The sequence below is a fragment of the Anopheles moucheti genome, assembly GCF_943734755.1.
Source record: "Anopheles moucheti chromosome X unlocalized genomic scaffold, idAnoMoucSN_F20_07 X_unloc_5, whole genome shotgun sequence".
Taxonomy (NCBI): Eukaryota; Metazoa; Arthropoda; class Insecta; order Diptera; family Culicidae; genus Anopheles; species Anopheles moucheti.
Window position 1 is genome coordinate 277,501 of NW_026453559.1, and position 7,500 is coordinate 285,000.

Here is a 7,500-nt window from a genome sequence, read left to right on the forward strand (position 1 = left end):
GTTTTCGTGTGCTTCCATAGGTTTGGTCCGTGTTTTTGAGTACTCTTGTCCATGATTTTCGTGTGCTTCTAGAGGTTTGGTCCGATTTTCAGTACTCTTGTCCATGCTTTCACATGCTCTGATAGGTAGGTTCGTTCTCAGTTATCCCTGTGTTCATGGTTTTCGTGTGCTTCGATTCGTTCACTCTATTACTCTTGTCTGTGGTTTTTCGTTTGCTTCGATTCGTTCAGTCCATTACTCTTGTATGTGATTTTCGTTTGCTTCGATTCGTTCAGTCCATTACTCTTGTATGTGATTTTCGTTTGCTTCGATTCGTTCAGTCCATTACTCTTGTGTGTGGTTTTCGTTTGCTTCGAGTCGTTCAGTCCATTACCCTTGTCTATGATTTTCGTTTGCTTCGAGTCGTTCAGTCCAATACTTACCCTTGTCTATGATTTTCGCTCTAAGCCCAGTCGCCCTGCGCTCTGGAAATCACATTCCAACTCTATCACCGATAGCGCTCACACCTTGGAAACCACATTTCACCCAGGGGACCTTAGGGTGGATTTTGAGCCTTTCGGGATTGCGAAACCATCATTTAACACTCTAAACTTAATTTCCGCAATCCCAGACGCACTTTCCATATGGTCTCCAAAAATGCGTGTGAGCTGACCTGGTCCCTTATAATAGGCAATGAACACGATTTTGGCAAAATATTTTTTTCAAAATTTTTTGACTCACCGGGTAAAATCGAATTTACTTGGGAAAAATGTTCTAGCAGGGGCCCTCCCATACAAATTTTTTTCTTCTCAAAAATGATTTTCGTTTCACTTTTCATACTCAGGGGAGTCTAAAATTGATGTTTTGAGTCACCATGAAAAAAAAATTTTTTTTGACCCGAGCTTGTGTCGCGACCCAAAAATCGACTCACTTGGGAAAAATGTTCTAGCAGGGGCCCTCCCATACAAAAATTTTTTCTTCTCAAAAATGATTTTCGTTTCACTTTTCATACTCAGGGGAGTCTAAAATTGATGTTTTGAGTCACCGTGAAAAAAAAAATTTTTTGACCCGAGCTTGTGTCGGCGACCCAAAATCGACGCACTTGGGAAAAATGTTCTAGCAGGGGCCCTCCCATACAAAATTTTTTTCTTCTCAAAAATGATTTTCGTTTCACTTTTCATACTCAGGGGAGTCTAAAATTGATGTTTTGAGTCACCGTGAAAAAAAAATTTTTTTGACCCGAGCTTGTGTCGGCGACCCAAAATCGACGCACTTGGGAAAAATGTTCTAGCAGGGGCCCTCCCATACAAAAATTTTTTCTTCTCAAAAATGATTTTCGTTTCACTTTTCATACTCAGGGGAGTCTAAAATTGATGTTTTGAGTCACCGTGAAAAAAAAATTTTTTTGACCCGAGCTTGTGTCGGCGACCCAAAATCGACGCACTTGGGAAAAATGTTCTAGCAGGGGCCCTCCCATACAAAAATTTTTTCTTCTCAAAAATGATTTTCGTTTCACTTTTCATACTCAGGGGAGTCTAAAATTGATGTTTTGAGTCACCGTGAAAAAAAAATTTTTTTGACCCGAGCTTGTGTCGGCGACCCAAAATCGACGCACTTGGGAAAAATGTTCTAGCAGGGGCCCTCCCATACAAAAATTTTTTCTTCTCAAAAATGATTTTCGTTTCACTTTTCATACTCAGGGGAGTCTAAAATTGATGTTTTGAGTCACCGAGAAAAAAAAATTTTTTTGACCCGAGCTTGTGTCGGCGACCCAAAAATCGACGCACTTGGGAAATATGTTCTAGCAGGGGCCCTCCCATACAAAAATTTTTTCTTCTCAAAAATGATTTTCGTTTCACTTTTCATACTCAGGGGAGTCTAAAATTGATGTTTTGAGTCACCGAGAAAAAAAAATTTTTTTGACCCGAGCTTGTGTCGGCGACCCAAAAATCGACGCACTTGGGAAATATGTTCTAGCAGGGGCCCTCCCATACAAAAATTTTTTCTTCTCAAAAATGATTTTCGTTTCACTTTTCATACTCAGGGGAGTCTAAAATTGATGTTTTGAGTCACCGTGAAAAAAAAATTTTTTTGACCCGAGCTTGTGTCGGCGACCCAAAATCGACGCACTTGGGAAAAATGTTCTAGCAGGGGCCCTCCCATACAAAAATTTTTTCTTCTCAAAAATGATTTTCGTTTCACTTTTCATACTCAGGGGAGTCTAAAATTGATGTTTTGAGTCACCGTGAAAAAAAAATTTTTTTGACCCGAGCTTGTGTCGGCGACCCAAAATCGACGCACTTGGGAAAAATGTTCTAGCAGGGGCCCTCCCATACAAAAATTTTTTCTTCTCAAAAATGATTTTCGTTTCACTTTTCATACTCAGGGGAGTCTAAAATTGATGTTTTGAGTCACCGAGAAAAAAAAATTTTTTTGACCCGAGCTTGTGTCGGCGACCCAAAAATCGACGCACTTGGGAAATATGTTCTAGCAGGGGCCCTCCCATACAAAAATTTTTTCTTCTCAAAAATGATTTTCGTTTCACTTTTCATACTCAGGGGAGTCTAAAATTGATGTTTTGAGTCACCGAGAAAAAAAAATTTTTTTGACCCGAGCTTGTGTCGGCGACCCAAAAATCGACGCACTTGGGAAATATGTTCTAGCAGGGGCCCTCCCATACAAAAATTTTTTCTTCTCAAAAATGATTTTCGTTTCACTTTTCATACTCAGGGGAGTCTAAAATTGATGTTTTGAGTCACCGAGAAAAAAAAATTTTTTTGACCCGAGCTTGTGTCGGCGACCCAAAAATCGACGCACTTGGGAAATATGTTCTAGCAGGGGCCCTCCCATACAAAAATTTTTTCTTCTCAAAAATGATTTTCGTTTCACTTTTCATACTCAGGGGAGTCTAAAATTGATGTTTTGAGTCACCGTGAAAAAAAAATTTTTTTGACCCGAGCTTGTGTCGGCGACCCAAAATCGACGCACTTGGGAAAAATGTTCTAGCAGGGGCCCTCCCATACAAAATTTTTTTCTTCTCAAAAATGATTTTCGTTTCACTTTTCATACTCAGGGGAGTCTAAAATTGATGTTTTGAGTCACCGTGAAAAAAAAATTTTTTTGACCCGAGCTTGTGTCGGCGACCAAAAATCGACGCACTTGGGAAAAATGTTCTAGCAGGGGCCCTCCCATACAAAAATTTTTTCTTCTCAAAAATGATTTTCGTTTCACTTTTCATACTCAGGGGAGTCTAAAATTGATGTTTTGAGTCACCGTGAAAAAAAAATTTTTTTGACCCGAGCTTGTGTCGGCGACCCAAAATCGACGCACTTGGGAAAAATGTTCTAGCAGGGGCCCTCCCATACAAAAATTTTTTCTTCTCAAAAATGATTTTCGTTTCACTTTTCATACTCAGGGGAGTCTAATATTGAAGTTTTGAGTCACCGTGAAAAAAATTTTTTTTTGACTCACTGGGTAAAATGGTCGCACTTGGGAAAAATGTTCTAGCAGGGGCCCTCCCATACAAAAAATTTTTATTTCTCAAATCGATCCGTGGTTTCACTTTTCATACTCTAGGGCCCATTTGCTTCAACTTTGGAAAAAATTTTCGATGATGAAAAATTTTCACCTTCGACGTCCATCGACCACTCGACCCGAACTTGGTACTTTTGTATGGAGGTACCCAAGTGGTGACTTTCTCATACAAAAATTTTTATTTCTCAAATCGATCCGTGGTTTCACTTTTCATACTCTAGGGCCCATTTGCTTCAACTTTGGAAAAAATTTTCGATGATGAAAAATTTTCACCTTCGACGTCCATCGACCACTCGACCCGAACTTGGTACTTTTGTATGGAGGTACCCGAGTGGTGACTTTTTCATACAAAAATTTTTATTTCTCAAATCGATCCGTGGTTTCACTTTTCATACTCTAGGGCCCATTTGCTTCAACTTTGGAAAAAATTTTCGATGATGAAAAATTTTCGCCTTCGACGTCCATCGACCACTCGACCCGAACTTGGTACTTTTGTATGGAGGTACCCGAGTGGTGACTTTTTCATACAAAAATTTTTATTTCTCATATCGATCCGTGGTTTCACTTTTCATACTCTAGGGCCCAATTGCTTCAACTTTGGAAAAAATTTTCGATGATGAAAAATTTTCACCTTCGACGTCCATCGACCACTCGACCCGAACTTGGTACTTTTGTATGGAGGTACCAAAGTGGTGACTTTTTCATACAAAAATTTTTTTGCGAATACGTGTTCGTTCGCGATCATTAAGGCCATGAACCGCAAGTCCGCTGCGATAGAAATAGTGCATTGTAGTTACTCGACGAGAAAAAAAATCGGGACTTAGAAAAATTTTTGAAAGTCAAATCGTATTGACTTCCAACAACACCTGATAATAAACACACATTGCCTGTTGCACCACAGTTCGCATTTGACTTAACAAATCGCCTGTTGGTACGCACATCACCATCGACTTTACCAATCGCGTTTCGCACCGCTAATCCCACTTGGCGTGGAGCCACGCACATAATGTTGCGAGGAGAGTATTAATCGGGACTTAGCGTTTTAAGCTCGCGAACACTCCACTATGGGAGTGCACGCAAGCACCAACTGTACACACACAACACAACAATCACTCTCGCGAACACTCCATTCCCAAAGTGAACGCGAGCACCAGCAAGCATGGGTCGCCTGAGAGGATCGATGCGAACGCATCTCTACAACTCGCAGCTCCCAGCCTGTAGTCCCGTCGTTTGCGGGCGGTCGAAGGTGTCGAAACTAGTTGTATCCACGGTCGACGGAAACACAGCCACCAGGGTTCCCTGTGGTAAGGTACTTCCACGTGCAGCGTGCTCCCGCCCGTTGCGGCTCAGTCTAGTGCTATAGCGGGGATGAGACGTCAGTGTGCGCGGGGCAGCACCGACGGATCTCGGAGGGTTGTTAAGCCCGCTAGCTTCCGATCACCTAATGGGTTTGAGAAGCGCTATCAGCTCGGATTGGATACGACCTTAGAGGCGTTCAGGCATAATCCAGCGGACGTAGCGTCATACCAAAGTCCGGTCGAACTAGTATTGAGCCAGTGGTCCGTACCTGTGGTTCCTCTCGTACTGCACAGGAATTCCGTTAAGATAGCGGCAAACAGCACACACCAGTAGGGTAAAACTAACCTGTCTCACGACGGTCTAAACCCAGCTCACGTTCCCTTGAAAGGGTGAACAATCCTACGCTTGGTGAATTTTGCTTCACAATGATAGGAAGAGCCGACATCGAAGGATCAAAAAGCCACGTCGCTATGAACGCTTGGCGGCCACAAGCCAGTTATCCCTGTCCCGGTGGAAGACGGCGCAATTCGACAGGAGGTGCTTCGACATCGCCCTCACACACGGCCACTTCGAACAGGTCGATACACCGGAGGGGCTGATCGGCGGACTTACCCAGGCGTGCGATGAGACCATGGAGAGAGTGCATGGGGCCACTTTCCACCGCAAGCCCCAGATGTACTGGTGGTCTCCAGAGATCGAGCGCCTGAGGGAGGAGTGCGAAGCAGCGGAGGCCGCTCATTGCCGAGCCCAACTGTCGGAGCGTGCAGCGACATCTGCCAGGCTGCAGGATTGCCGCCGTCTGCTGAAGGCTGAAATAAAGAGCAGCAAAGAAAGCAGCCTCCAGGAGCTGATCGACTGTGTTGAAGCTGAGGTGTTCGGACTCGGGTACAAAGTGGTGCGAGCGAAACTGCGCAGCAGGGCGCCACCGGAAACGGACCGAGCCGTACTCGACCCGATCGTCGACGCGCTGTTTCCGGAGCATCCAGCATTTGAGTGGCCAGACATCGAAGCGTGTGCTGCCTCACACGAGGCTCTGAGGCCGGTCACGGTCGCGGAGATCCTGTCGCTGGCCGAGCGGATGGCTCCCTCGAAGGCGCCAGGGTTGGACGGCATACCCAACGCCGCAGTGAAGGCGGCGATGAGGAAGCATCCGGAGGTGTTCGCGAAAGTCTACAACCAGCTGCTTGAACAGGGTGAGTTTCCTGCGGAGTGGAAGGAGGCCCGTCTCGTGCTGATCGCGAAGCCGGGAAAGCAGCCGGGCGATCCGTCGTCATACCGCCCGCTGCTCATGCTGGGAGCAGTCGCCAAGGGATTCGAACGGCTGATTCTAGATCGGCTGAACGACCACTTGGAGGACAGCGACGCGCCTCGTCTGTCGCCAAACCAGCACGGGTTCCGGCGAGGCCGGTCAACCATCCAGGCCATCGAACGAGTAGTCGAGCGGGGGCAGCACGCGAGGACATTCCATCGCACCAACCAGCGGGACCCTCGCTGTCTGGCGGTGGCAGCGCTGGACGTGAGGAACGCCTTTAATTCCGCGAGTTGGAAGGCGATTGCGGCTGCCCTGCAGAAGCTGCAGGTCCCTACAGCCCTCCAGAGAATCTTGCGCAGCTACTTCTCTGAGAGGAGGCTGGTGTACGAGACCAGTGAGGGACCAGTGCGGCGCACGGTTACGGCAGGCGTTCCACAGGGCTCAATACTGGGCCCAACGTTGTGGAACGCTATGTACGACGGCGTGCTTCGGCTGGAGCTGCCCGAGGGTGCTGAAGTGATCGGCTTCGCGGACGACATCGCGGTGCTGGCGGAGGGGACGACACCGGAAGCAGCGACGCGAGCAGCAGAGGCATCGATATCGCTGATCAGCTCGTGGATGGCGCAACACCACCTGGAGATTGCTCCGGCCAAAACCGAACTGATCATCGTGTCCACCATGCGGCGAGACAACACCCAGGTTCCTGTGAGCGTCAGTGGAGTGGAGAAGATGCCGACCCGTACGCTCAAGTACCTCGGGGTCATCATCGAGAACCACTTGTCGTGGAAGCCACACGTCGAGCAGGCCACGTCGAAGGCGCTCCGTGTGGCACAGGCGATCTCCAGGCTGCTCCGCAACCACGGCGGGCCAACGAGTGCGAAGCGGCGTCTTCTTGCGTCAGTGGTGGACTCCACCCTCCGCTACGCTGCTCCCATTTGGCACGAGGCGGTCCAGCTCCGGGCGTGTCGCAGACAGCTCAACCGCGTCCAGGGACTTTACGCACGGCCGGTCGCTCGCACTTTCGTTACGGTGCGGAACGAGGTGGCAACGGTGCTGGCCAACGTGGTCCCGATCTGTCTGCTGATCGAGGAAGATGCAAGGTGTTACCAGCGTAACCAGCAGCCGGGCATCAGCACGCAGGAGGTGCGAGCAGAGGAGCGTCGACGGACCGTCGAACAGTGGCAGGCGGAGTGGGATGAGCTGGCCCCGACGAGCCGCTTCACCGCGTGGTCACACACGGTGATACCAAACATCGCGGCGTGGAGGGACAGGCGCCACGGGGAGATGACCTTCCATCTCGCCCAGGTGCTGTCGGGTCATGGATTTTTCCATGACTATCTCCACACAAAACACCTGTCGCCGTCACCGGACTGTGCACGATGTCCGGGGGTCCCGGAAACGGCGGAGCACGCTTTCTTCTACTGCCCGCGCTTTGC

General features: G+C 47.9%; 1 pseudogene; it reads right to left on the minus strand.

Moving 5' to 3' along the window:
• Positions 1-4,658: 4,658 nt before the first annotated feature.
• Positions 4,659-7,500, minus strand: part of LOC128308682 (uncharacterized) — a 7,255-nt pseudogene continuing 4,413 nt past the window's right edge.